This window comes from Chlorocebus sabaeus, chromosome X, assembly GCF_047675955.1.
Source record: "Chlorocebus sabaeus isolate Y175 chromosome X, mChlSab1.0.hap1, whole genome shotgun sequence".
Lineage (NCBI taxonomy): Eukaryota > Metazoa > Chordata > Mammalia > Primates > Cercopithecidae > Chlorocebus > Chlorocebus sabaeus.
Window position 1 is genome coordinate 104,393,721 of NC_132933.1, and position 14,226 is coordinate 104,407,946.

The 14,226-nt window shown below is 43.2% G+C and overlaps 2 pseudogenes; one reads left to right on the forward strand and one right to left on the reverse strand.

Moving 5' to 3' along the window:
- Positions 1-1,251: 1,251 nt before the first annotated feature.
- LOC103231916 (protein SSX2-like) lies at positions 1,252-7,139 on the reverse strand (annotated as a pseudogene).
- Positions 7,140-8,509: 1,370 nt separating this feature from the next.
- LOC119622013 (ornithine aminotransferase, mitochondrial pseudogene) lies at positions 8,510-10,803 on the forward strand (annotated as a pseudogene).
- Positions 10,804-14,226: the final 3,423 nt, after the last annotated feature.

Genomic DNA, 14,226 nt, shown 5'->3' on the forward strand with positions numbered 1-14,226 from the left:
CAGATGAGGGGAGTGCAAGAAGATGGGAGATGCTTATAGTGTTACTTGGTGTTTGGGTGTGTGTGGTGTGTAAATGCAGAGGAAAATATCTGAAATTAAACACTCAGAACTACCCTCAGTAGTCACATCTGGGGAGAGAGGAGGATAGTGCTGTTCTATGCAGAGAATACCTGACTGTGCTTGTTTTCTAAGGTAGGTGTATGGATACACAGACCGACATATGCATTAAGTATGTCTTGCTCATCAATGAAAATGCTAATATCTAACAGAATGGCACACTGCAAGAAAATACAACGGAAACGCTAACATCAAACTTTTGCCACACTAAAAACAATGATGCTCAACTTTTCACTGTTATGAAAACTTGCTTTCACTTGCTATACACCTGATGACGAGGGGTCCACAGCCATGCCCATGTTCGTGAAAGGTCACCACGTTCTGCTTCTCATCACGGGCATATGTCATATCCCTTAGGCTGAGGCAAGAAGAGAGAAGGAAAGTAAGTGGCAGTGAGTTCCCACCGCATCACAACTCAATCTCAACTCCTCCTGACGTGCAGACCCTGCACACTCCGATTCTGCCCTACCTCAGGACCTGCACACGCCTTCCACGGTTCCTCGAAGTGAACCATCTGCTTATGCCACAGTGACTTCCTCGTCTATGTTATCAATTCCTAAGCTAGAGGAAGATGTGTCCCGCATATCAGGGCTGACCTGGGGTTTGGGAACCAACAGCATCCTGGTTAGGGAGCATCGCTGGATATACAGGGTAGGGAGTAGAAAGAGCATGGTAAATTGGCCGGGCACAGTGGCTCACGCCTGTAAACCCAGCACTTTAGGAGACCAAGGCAGGTGGATCACGAGGTCAGGAGTTCGAGACCAGCCTGACCAACATGGTGAAAGTTCATCTCTACTAAAAATACAAAAATTAGCTGCGTTTGGGGGTGCACACATGTAATCCCACCTACTCAGGTTGCTGAGGCAAGAAAATCACTTGAACCCAGGATGTGGAAGTTGCAGTGAGGCAAAATCGCCCCACCACATCCAGCCTGGGCAACAGAGCAAGAATCCCTCAAAAAAAAAAAAAAAAAAAAAAAAAAAAAAAAGAAAGAAAGAGAAAGGGGAGTTTCATCATTCAGCTTCAATGCTGTATCCTAGAAAAGGGAATGATTTGGGGAACAAGTGGTAAGATGGGACACCAGTACCATAACAGAATAGCACATCTGCAGGGATGTGGGGGATGAGCCGAAGGTTCACTTACAGAGTTACTCGTCATCTTCCTCAGGGTGGCTGATCTCTTCATAAATCACCAGCTGCTTTCTCTCACGCAGTCTGTGGGTCCAGGCATGTTTCCCCATTTTGGGTCCTATGATGGAGAAGAGTTGGAAACTGAGGGTTGGGTAAGTTAGACAGTGTTAGGCTCTGTTTACTCAAAAAAAGGAGATGCCTCCTTCCTCCCAAGTGCCCATGGGCCTTCTTTATCCAGTTTTTCACATTCTCTGGTTTAGAGAGGCTGAGACCTTAGACCCACACCAGTACACTGCAAATGCCAATTAAAGTTTTAGCTTCTGGCTCCTTCCCTTGTCAGGTTTAGATTCCCAACCTCTTCACTTACAGGAACATTCAACCATACCTCCTTTCATGCTGCGCATATTTGCTAAGGGCTTGCAGTCACACCTTGTTTTATGACACCTCATTTTTATACTGCTTCGCAGATACTGCAATTTTTTTTTTTTAATTCTCACCAATTTTACACTTTTCCATTATTATTATATCTGTTATGGTGACCTGTTATCAGTGAGCTTTGATACTATGATTGCAATTGTTTTGTTGTTCTTTGGTGTTTTAAAATAATTTTTGTTTTTTAGTTTTGTGGGTACACAGTAAGTATATATTCTTATGGGGTACGTGAGATGCTTTGATACAGGCATGCCATGGGTAATAATCACATCATGGAAAATAGGGTCTCCATGCCCTCAAACATTTATCCTTGTGTTACAAACAATCCATTTACACTCTTTTAGTTTTTTAAAATGTACAATTAAGTTATTATGACTATAGACACCCTTTTATGAGTAATTATTTTGGGGGTACCATTAACTGCACCCATAGACGATGACAAACTTAATCGACCAATGTTGTGTGTGTTCTGACTGCTCCATCGATGAGCTGTTCCCCGTCTCTCCTCCTTTTCTTGGGCTTCCCTGTTTCCTGAGACACAGCAACACTGAAATTATGACAGTTAAGAATCCTACAACGGCCGCTAAGTGTTCAAATGAAAGGAAGAGTCGCATGTCTCTCACTTTAAATCAGAAGCTAGAAATGGCTAAACCTAGTGAGGAAGGCATGCTGAAAGCCAAGAGAGGCTGAAAGCTTGGCCTCTTCCACCAAACAGTCAAGCTGTGAATGCAAAGGAAAGTTCTTGAAGGAAATAATAATACTAATACTCTAGTGAACACACAAATAAGAATGCAAAGCAGCCTTACTGCTGAAATAGAGAAAGATTGTGTGGTCAGGATAGAACATGAAACCAGCCACAACATTCCCTTAAGCCAAAGTCTAATTCAGAGCAAGACCTGAACTCTCTTCAAGTCCATGAAAGCTGAGAGAAGTGAAGAAGCTGCAGGAGAAATGTGTGAAGCTAGTAGAGGTTGGTTCGTGAGGTTTAAGGAAAGAAGCCGTCTCCACAGCATAAAAATGCAAGGTGAAGCAGCAAACCCTGATGGAGAAGCTGCAGCAAGTTATCCGGAAGATCTAGCTAAGATCACTGATGAAGGTGGCTACACTAAACAACCGATTTTCAATGTAGATAAAATAGCCTTCTATTGGAAGGAGATGCCATCTAGGACTTTCATAGCTAGAGAGGACTGACTCCAACTTTGAGGAAGTTCTACTATGGGTAAAATGCTATCCAATAGCATCACATGCTACAGAGAAATCTTTCATGAAAGGGAGACCTAATCTATGCGGCAAATGTCATAGCTGTGTCCTTTTAAGAAACTTCCACAGCCACTCCAACCTTCAGCAACCACCACCTTGATCAGCCAGCAGCCATCAACACCGAGGCAAGACTCTCCACCAGCAAAAAGAGTGTGACTCACTGAAGGCTCAGAAGATTGTTAGCATTTTTTATCAATGAATTATTTTAAAATTAAGGTATGTATGTTTTTAGACATAATGCTATTGCACACTTAATGACTACAGTACAGTGTAAACATAAAGTTTTTATGCACTGCAAAACGACAACAACAAAAGAAATGTGTGACTCACTTTATTGCAGTGGCCTGCAATATATCTGAAGTACACATGTATTGGGTATCAGGCATTGAGCTGCGTAAGATATGATCCCAGGTAATTACAGGCAGAATTACTTGACCACCTTTCATGTCATCAGGCCTTCTAGATTTAATTTAATGCCTCCAAATAATTTATGAACTCTGACTCTTTATTTCCATCTTATGGACTAGGAATCTGGAATTGAGAAAATTTGGAAGACTTGCCCCAAGTCACACGGTTTTTTATATGGATGACAACTCAAGTCTGTGTCCCTGGAAGTCATGTCTAACATCTCATCTGAAGCTGGGTGAGCTCCTCAGCCCAGCCTGGACCCAGGCTTGTCTGGGATCCATGCCACACACCCAGTCCCCACACCTGAACATAGCCAGGGAATCCAGAGGGGTTGTTCCTGAACTGTTTCCTCTTACCAGATCTCTTGTTAATCTTCTCAGAGGTATTTGCTTTTCCTGGGGGGCACAGCTATTTCCCATCGTTTTGTGGGCCAGATGCTTCTGGCACTTCCTTCGAATCATTTCCTTCCTCTGCTGGCTTCTTGGGCATGATCTTTATAATGTGAAGGTCACAGATAAACAGTATCACAGTGACATTTCTATAGTGCTTTAGGGCTTACAAAGCATCTTCACATGCGTTATCTTAGTCAATGTTCTCAGCAATGTTGGGAGAGTTACCCTTGCCTAAAGTAGGAGAAACCTGGGACATGGGGAGAAGGAGGCAGTGAGGGCATTTTTTATATTCTCCCACTCTTACCAGTGTTTGCATCCATGGAGGGACAAACGTTCTCTGGTCCTTTGGATTTGAGAGATACTCACCTTCAGGAAGATTCCCTGGAGCCTGCTGAAAGTCATCTGAGGGTTCAACTGAAAGAGAATACATCAGAATTTTTCTTTGTTGGTAAAGATTTCCAAACTCTAGAGAGATTTCTGTTGCATGAGGGCATTCTGCAGCAGAGGGTTATGAGTCCACTTATTGTTGAGGAGTTATTTGAGATTTGCTTCTGAATTATGTGTAGTCATGGTTGATGCATTTATTGGTGGCATCAATTCAGAATTATCCATCTCATGGTTTATCAGATGGGGACTAAACCCCATCACAGTCTCATCTTATTTCATTACATATCTTTTACTTTTTCCCAAATAATTAAATTGATTGGTTGGGAATCTGAACTCTATCCACTCAAGATGTACAACAACTGAAAATCATTGTACACTTGAAATGGGTGAATCTTATGGTATGTCAGTTAAGCTGTTAAATGTGTGATGAACCATGGATGATTTAGTCCAGTGGCTCTGAAATATTTTCAGTATAAAGACACTCCTTTAATGTCAAAAAATTGACAGATACTGAAGCACTGGATTTTCAGATCTCTTATAGTGATTGTGGGAAACTGTAGAATCCGGCCTGTTTAGTTGGGGAGTAATAGGTCTACTGAAGACAGTTTAGACATTCTGACCTCGTTTTACAATTGTATTGTCAGAACAGATGAGCTCACATATGTCCCCTTTATATTCCTGAAATGCACAAATCTCTCTACCTAAGAACCTGTCTTTTTTCCACCCTATGTTATCTCTCGTCACTGACAAGTGGGAAAGTTCTCTGTGTGTTGGATAAGGGATCACGGTTTTAAAATCTCTTCCAAGCTCATCACGGAGATTCAGTGTTGTTTGAAAATGAGAAGGCTACTTGGTTTTGATAAAATACAGAGAAACAGCAATCTTTGTTACATAATGTGTTCATCATCCTCTCTGTTAAGATACTTATGCAATACCTACATGCTGTTAATGAAACATACTCTGGAAGTTTTTTGCAGATCTGTGATTTTAATATTTCTTTCACTTGTAACATTTTCTTAACTGTCCTTTGATCCATTAGCAGTGCTTAGCAAGAACAACATGTCATTTAAAAAAGAAATATTTCAAACACACAGAAAAGTATGGGGAATAATATTGAGTCCAGTCAGATCTCAACAGTGCCCCACAGCTATGTTAGATCTGATTTGTTTATTGAGAATATAAGATATATTACAAACAGGGAGGGAGTTGGAGCTCATGCCTTTAATCCCAGCACTTCGGGAGGCTGAGGCAGGTGGATCACCTGAGGTCAGGAAAGTTGAGACCAGCCTGCCCAACATGGTGAAACCCCGTCTCTACCAAAAATACAAAAATTAGCTGGGTATGGGGGCAGGCGCCTGTAAGCCCAGCTACATGGGAGACTGAGCAAGAAGAATCGCTTGAATCTGGGAGGTGAAGGTTGCCTCGAGCTGAGATTGACCTATAGCACTGCAGACTGGGCGATAAGAGCAAAACTGTATCAAAAAAAAAAAAAAAAAAAAAAAAAAAAGGAAAGAAAAGAAAAAGAAAAGGATCTCTCCCAGGTAGCTGAGCTGAAAAGCAGTTGGGCTAGAGAAGACCACCCTTTCCAGCCCCTTCCCATCTACTCACCCTGATTCCCACGGTTACAGTCATTATCAGAATCATTCCCCTGGAAGTCTGCGGCCCGTTTATTACGCATGAAAGGTGGGAGGGTGACCTTGAAACCTAGAAAGAAGCAAAATGTTTATTCTTTAAGAGACAAGCTTAGGCCTGGCATGATGGCTCATGTTTGTAGTACCAGCACTTTGGGAGGCTGAGGATGCAGGAAAAGTTGAGGCCAGGAGCTCGAGACGAGTCTGGGCAACAGAGAGAGACCACCGTATCTACAAAATATAAAATAATATAAGTTGGGCATGGTGGCACATGCCTGTAGCCTCAGCTACTCCAGAGGCTGGGCAGGAGGATTGCTTGAGCCCAGGAGTTCGAGGTTGCAGTGAGCTGTGATTGCACTACTACACTCTAGCCTAGGTGACAGAGTGAGACTCTGACTCAAAAAAAAAAAAAAAAAAAAAAAAAAAAAAAAAAAAAAAAAAGAGAGAGAGAGACAAGCCGAGGGAAGGAAGGTGCGGTCGGTGGCAGGGTGCCGAGATGCCACAGAGACAGTTGGGCTCATCAGAACAGACGCCTATGGGAGAGAAACGTGCAGGATCCAGGTATAAACTCCATTGTGGCTAGTCCCTGCCCTCAGCCCTGACAGGACACAGAAGAGCAGAACACTCAGAAGCTGCCTTGCGATTTTTCCCTGCACAAAAGGAAAATGTGGGGTATTTTCTGCAGCTAAGAAGTAGCCAGAGCAGGAAAAGGGATGCTCATGTGTCCCCAGACTTGTCTGTACCTAGAACTTTCTGTTACCTAGTTTAGTCATGGCCTCATACTTTCTCTTCATGTACACATAGATGATTTTCTCCGAGGCTTTCATCTTTTCCCACTCTTTCTTAGAGAAGTATTTGGTAACATCATCAAAGGTCTAGAAAAAAAAAAAAAAGAAATTTTGGCAGTGACTCAGCTAGGCATGTCTGCCATTCAGCTGGAGCTGCTTCTTGTGTGCTGGATCTGGGAAGTGGGGATGATAATCCATCCTGGTTGATGTCATGGCTAACTGAGACAACATCAGGGACCTACCCTGGTTTCTCCCCTGCCACACAGTAGGGCTTTAATGCTGCTGGCTGGCTCTCTTCCCACCTTCCTGAATGGAGTGAGAGTCACCAAATGTAGTGCACGGTCACAGACTTGTCTCCAGGAATGCTAGGTGATGACAGAGTGAGAGTGGGAGGCTCCCAAGGGTCCAGATCTCCCCCGAGACCCTGCTCCTTGTCTCCAGTACCTCTGTCCTCCCCTCCTCAGAAACCTAGTCACCCCACACTGTCCCTTGGTCCACTACTCTGCCCCCTCCAGGTCACCTCACCTTTCGTATCTTCTCTGGCATTTTAGAAGCAACCCTGGGTCTCCTTGCAAAGGCGTCATCTCCATTCATGGCACCGGGACCAGTCTGACCTGCAAGAGAAACTGCCTGAGTCTTTCCAGCCGCAGGACCTTTGGTCCTGTGGAGGGAGAAATCAGTGAAGGCCGGCCACACTCAGTCACCTGGAATCAGGTGCTGCATTTCTCCATCCAGGGCTCATCTGTCCCTGAGTAAGGACATGGGGAGAAGTCAGATGTAAACAGGGAGCCAGGGGTCTCTGGGAGAAGTATTGATTGGGGATGACAGGTTTCCTATGGGCAACGCAACCTTGAGTCTTTGGTAGGGGGTTGGCTACTGTTGTTAGTAGTTTCCCTGTGGCTAAGCTTACCCTGAAAGATGTACAGACCCTTGTTGGGGAGGCAGGGATGTGACTTTGTAATTTTATTCAGTGGGGGCATTCTGACACCCCCACTCAATAAATAAAGGAAGGGAAGTGAGTCCCAGAGATAACATCGTCTCCCTGGTGATGGATCTGATCAGGCAGTGGGATAGGGGGTTCTGTTCTGTTGAAGAGAAATGAGCATTGCTAATATGAACAGATTTAGAGGCTATTACTGGGTGATTTGTAAATTATCAGGAGGAAGAAAGCTAGAATTTCTGAGACTACAAGAGCCTGCCATCACTTAGAGAGAACGCGGGGTTTTTCAAGATGCAGCAATCAGCCAGGCGCAGTGGCTCACGCCTGTAATCCCAGTAGTTTGGCAGGCCAAGGCGTGCAGATTGCTTGAGCCCAGGAGGTTGAGATGAGCTTGGGAAACACAGCAAACCCCGGTGTCTACCAAAACTACAAAAAATTAGCTGGGAGTGGTGGCGCAGGCCTGGGATATTGCAGCACTTTGGGAGGCCAAGGTGGGCGGATCACTTGAGCCCAGGAGGTAGGAGGTTGAAACCAGCTTGGTCAATATAGCAAAACCGTGTCTACTAAACAAACAAAGAAACAAACAAACAAAAATTAGCAGGGGCCAGGTGGTGAGCACCTGTAGTCTCAAGGCTGAAGCGAGAGGATTGCTTGAGCCCAGGAGGAATGATTTGAGTGAGCTTTATTTTTTTTTCCTTTTGAGACAGGGTCTCACTCTGTTGTCCAGGTTGGGGTGCAGTGACCTGATCTTGGCTCACTGCAACCTCTGCCTCCCGGGTTCAAGCGATTCACCACCTGTGGCGTCCAAAAGTGCAGGGATTACCCGCGTGAGCCACCTCTCCCGCCCCAAATTTCTTAAGTTACTACAGAGTTCCTAGGAAAAATCCCATACCTGAAAATGTTGGAAACTGACAGGAAGGATTTGAGATGGCGGCCTGCCTCATATACACTCTTTATTAAAACTAGATAACAAATGCACTACTGGTGGAGGGGTGGGGGAGAGGTTCTGGGAGGGGTAGGAAGAATGGAAAGACAAAATCAGTGCATCCTTACTCTGATTTTGGAAGTATCGAAAAAGACAGAAAGTCAGAACATGCATACTCTGAACTTAAAGTAGCTGATCCCAGGGGATGCTTTAGGTGGGAAAATCAGAGTCTCTGTCCTGGCTCCCCGCCCCCCGCCCCTTCCCGTTTGGGAAGGTTCTGTCCCTGGAGGCTGGACTGATAGACACCACATCAGCTTCGCTTATCCTGCCTACTGTTCTGACTTCTGATTGGCCCGATGGAGTTCACTAACTGCCCTGATTGGTTCATCTTCCTTGGGCAGTGACATTGCAGAATATTGTCGCCACCTCAGCCACATTTTGTCGTGGCGTTCATTCTTTAGTGGCTTCTACGTATTGCAACTGAAAAAACAGTCCAAGGCCCTCCAACCTCTGATTACGTTTTTGAAAAGGAATCTAAGTATGGTGTGCACAATTACCATCCTTTACCTGGAGCCCCGGAGACAGGAAAATGTATTTACTTATGGGATGTGATTGTGGTGTTGGTTACATCCGCCTTGTCCAATCCTCCCGCCTCGATCCCCAAACTACATCCATGCACCACCCCGCTCCAACTAATTTTTTTTTTTTTTTTTTTAAGTAGAGCGTTCTTTGCTATGTTGGCCAGGCTGGTCTAGACCTCCTGTGCTCAAGCGATCCTCCTGCCTTAGCCTCGGGACTACAGGCATGTACCGCCCTGCCCAGATTTTTTTTATTGTTTGTTTATTTATTTATTTATTTATTTATTTATTTAGTGGAAACTGGGTTTTGCTATGTTAGCCAGGCTGGCCTTAACCTCTTAGGCTCAAGTAATCCTCCTGCCTTGGCCTCGGGACTACAGGTCACACCACTCCGCTCCCACTGAAATTTTAAGTTTTCTAGTAGAGACAGTTTCGTTATGTTGTCAAGGCTGGTCTCGACCTCCTGGGCTCAAGCCATCCTCTTGCCTTGCCCTCTGGACTATAGGCCTGCACCACCCTGCCTATTGCTATGTTTCCCAGGCTGGTCTCAACCTCCTGGGCTCACTCAATGATTTGAACCCGGGAAGCAGAGTTTGCACTGAGCTGAGATCACACCACTGCACTCCAACCTGGGTGACAGAGCCAGACTGTCTCAAAAAAAAAAAAAAAAAAAAAAGAAAAGAAAAGAAAAAAGAGAAAGGAAAGAAAGAAGAGAAAAGAAAAGAAGAAAGAAAGATGGAAAGAAAGAAAGGGAGGGAGGGAAGAAAGAAATAAAAAAAGAAAAAAGAACGAAAGAAAGAGAGAAGGTAGGAAGGGAAAGAAGGAAGGAAGGAAAGAAAGAAAAAGAAAGAAAGAAAAAAGGAAAGAAAGAAAGAAAGAGAAAAAACGAGCTGAATCTCTGTAAGAACAGTAAGCTTTGTGGCATTTTAACTTACACTCATCCCAGCTCATGCTCCCATCTTGGTTCCGTTCATTGCTGATGAAATACAGACAGGATTGGCCAGAACTGGTAGATGGCTGGTTGTTGATTATGAAAATGTCAGACCTGATACAGTCCTCCTTGGAAAGGCCCTTTCTGGGGGCTGATAATCTGTGTCTGCCATGCTGAGGAACAATGACATAATGCTGACCATTAAGGCAGGGGAACATGGGTCCACATACTGTGGCAATCCACTAGGCTGTAAAGTGGCCATTTCAGCCCTTGAGGTTTTAGAAGAAGAAAACCTTGCTGAAAATGCAGAAAAAATGGGTATTATCTTGAGAAATGAACCCATGAAGTTACCTTCTGATGTAACTGCCATCAGAGGAAAATATTTATTTATTTATTTCGAGTCAGAGGTTCACTCTGGTTGCCCAGGCTGGAGTGCAATGGCGCGATCTTGGCTCACCACAACCTCCATCTCTTCGGTTCAAGCAATTCTCCTGCCTCAGCCTCATGAGCAGCTGGGTTTACAGGCACGAGCCAGTATTCCTGGCTATTTTTGTACTTTTAGTAGAGATGGGGTTTCACCATGTTAGCCAGGCTGGTCTTAAACTCCTGACCTCAGGCTATCCACCCGCCTAGGCCTCCCAAAGTTTTGGGATTACAGGTGTGAGCCACCATGTCTGGTGAGGAAAAGAATTATTAGTCTCTAATGTTATTAAAGGAACCAAAGATTGTGCTGCTTGGAAAGTGTGTCTAAGACTTCGAGATAATGGACTTCTGGCCAAGCCCACCCATGGTGACATCATCAGGTTTCTCCTCCACTGGTGGTCAAGGAGGATGAGAGTCGAGAATCCATAGAAATCATTAACAAGACCATCTTGTCTTTCTGAGGGTAGCAGCTATTTTCAGTGGACGCTGGGAGCCAGCTGGAGACAGGTGGTCCTGTAAAAGCTTGGCTCTTAATGAGGGCATATTCCACTTCCATGTGTCTTCAAAACCTTTTTGTGGAATATATGTTTTTTTTCAGTTGATACATAATAGAACAATGTTTATGAAGGTGCTGTTTGCTTTGCAATGTAAGAAAGGGAAAGTAATGGCATACTTTCTAAGGTGAAACACATCTACGTATACAGACAGCCTTTAAATCATGTCCTTTAGTATACTTTATATATGTTTTTATAATTTCTTTGCTGGTATATATGTTCTGTATTTGAAAAAGTTATCTCTGGGGTATTAAATAAAAGGCTTCACCTTGTAAAGTCAAATCACTGTTAGCATTGAATTTCAGGAAGGATGAATGGTTAATCATATGTAAAACACCAATATTAAGTAAACTTCATATTGGGCCAATGCCAGAATGTATTCTATGGATGTCATTACTTTGAATTAAGAATTAGTGTTTAAAATTCCTAAATTGTTTTGAGTGCTTGATTGTAATTTGTGAAAAAAATGTTTATTTTAAATATTTCTTTAAATTTAAAATAAAGCATGTATTTCAGAAGAAAAAAGATACAGAACATGGCAAGGTGCAATGGTTCACGCCTGTAATCTCAGCACATTGGTAGGCCAAGGTAGGCAGATCACTTGAGGTCAGGAGTTTGAGACCAGCCTGGCCAACATGGTGAAACCCTATGTCTACTAAAAATACAAAAATTAGCCAGGCTTGGTGGCACATGCCTGTAGTCCCAGCTACACGGGAGTCTGAGGCAGGTGAATGGCTCAAACCTGGGAGGCAGAGGTTGCAGTAAGCTGAGATCCTGCCATTGCACTCCAGCCTGGGTGACAAAGTGAGACACCATCTTGGAATGGAAAAAAAAAAAGGTACAGACATTTCCGTCACCACAATGCTATCCCTTGTGCTACTTATTTTTAGTAATACCGACTCTCCTCCCATCCACCATCCCTAACCCGTGGCAACCACTAATCTGTTTTTCATTTCTACAATTTTATCTTTTCTAGAACGCTGTACAAATGAAATCTCATAGTACATAACATTTTAGAGGCTTATTTCACTCAGCATAATTCCCTAGAGATTCATCCAAGATATTAATATTTGTGTATCAATGGTTCATATTTTTGTTGCTGTTGTTGAGACAGAGTCTCACTATGTCGCCCAGGCTGGAGTGCAGTGGTGCGATCTTGCCTCACTGCAACCTCTGCCTCCTGGATTCAAGCGATTCAGGTGCCTCAGCCTCCTGAGTAGCTGGGACTACAGGTGCACACCACCAGGCCCAGCTAATTTTTGTATTATTAGTAGAGATGGGGTTTCACCATGTTGGCTATGCTGGTCTTGAACTCCTGACCTCATGATCTGCCTGTCTTGGCCTCCCAAAGTACTGGGATTACAGGCGTGAGCCACCGTGCATGACCAATATTTCATTTTTATTACTGAGTAGTATTCCATGGGATGGATGTACCATTGCTTGACCATTCATTTATTGTAGGACATATGGATTATTTCCAGCTATTGGCTATTACAAGCAAAGCTACTATGAACAATTATGTACAAATTTCTGGATGGGGATAAATTTTAACTTCTCTGAAGTGTAATTGTTGAATTGTATGGTCATTGCATGTTTAGTTGTATAAGAAACTACCAAACTGCTTTCCAGAGTGGCTGTAAGATTTTACCTTCGCAGCCGCATTTTACAAAATGTCCAGTTTTCTCTGCATCCTTGTCACCATTTGGTGTTGTCAGTACATCTTTTATTTGAGCTGTTGTAATAAGCGTGTAGTGATACCTCATCATGGTCTTAATTTGCATCTAGTGAAGCAAATAAATGTTGAACATCTTTTCATATACTTCTTTGCTTATTTCCTCTTCAGTGAAATGTATGTTCATATCTTTTCATAATTTTCTAATTGGATTATTTGTTTGTTTGCTTTTATCCATGTTTTGTTTTGTTTTTGAAACAGAGTCTCGCTGTGTTACCCAGGCTGGAATGCAGTGGCATGATCTTGGCTCATTCCAATCTCTGCTTCCCAGGTTCAAGCGATTCTCATGCCTCAGCCTCCCGCATAGCTGGGATTACAGGCGCGACCCATCATGCCTGTTTAAGTTTTGTGTTTTCAGTAGAGATGGGTTTTGCCATGTTGCCTGGGCTGGTCTTGAACTCCTGGCCTCAAGGGATCTACGCTTTGTCCACCTCGAACTCCAAAGTGCTGGGATTGCAAGCGTGAGCCACCACGCGCAGCCTACCGGTGAGTTTTGAGAGTACTATACATACCCGTTATATATTCTGGATGTGAGTCCTCTGTTGGATATGTGGTTTGCAAGCATTTTCTCCCAGTTTATACCCTGTTTTTTCATCCTTTTAACACAGTTTCTACAGAGCATAAGTTTTAAATTGGATGAAATCTAATTTATTTTTTTTCCTTATGGATTATGTTGTTTGAACCGTTCACTGTGCCCTAGATCTTAGATATTTCTCCTATGTTTTCTTGTGAAAGTTTTTTCAGTTTTATATTTTACATTTAAATCTATGATTCACTGGGTGTTGGGGTTTTTTTTTTCTGTATAAAGGTTTTTTCTTTCTTTCTTTCTTTCTTTCTTTCTTTCTTTCTCTTTCTTTCTTTCTTTCTTTCTTTCTTTCTTTCTTTCTTTCTTTCTTTCTTTCTTTCTTTCTTTCTTTCTTTCTTTCTTTCTTTCTTTCTTTCTTTCTTTCTTTTTTGCCTATGGATATGCAACCGCTCCAGCGCCACTTGTTAAGCAGGCGATCCTTCCTTCTTTTTGTCTCTTTGTAAAAAATCAGTGTGGGGCTATTTCTACGTTCTTTCTAGGTTCTCTATTTTGTTCCAGTGATCTACGTGTCTATTCTTCTCACAATACTACAGTCTTGATTCCTGTAGCTGTATAAGAAGTATTCAAATATGGTAGAGCCATTCCTCCCACCTTATTCTTCTTTTTCAAAACTTGTCTTAGCTACATATATATATTTTGAGATGGAGTCTCACTGTAGTCGTCCAAGTTGGAGCTCAGCGGGGTGATCCCGGCTCACTTCTATCTCCGCCTCCTGTGTTCAAGGGATCCTCCTGTCTCAGCCTCCTGAGTAGCTGGGATTACAGGCGTGTGCCATCACACCCGGCTAATTTTTGTATTTTTAGTAGACACGGGGTTTCACCATGTTAGCCATGCTGGTCTCAAACTCCTGACCTCAAGCGGTCCGCCTATCTCAGCCTTCCAAAGCGGTGGGATTACAGGCATGAGCCACCGCGTCCAGCATTGTCTTAGCTATTGCCAATTTGTTACAGCAACAATACAAAATGAATACACATAGAAACAGATTAGTGAAACAAAATAGAAAATCAAGAAA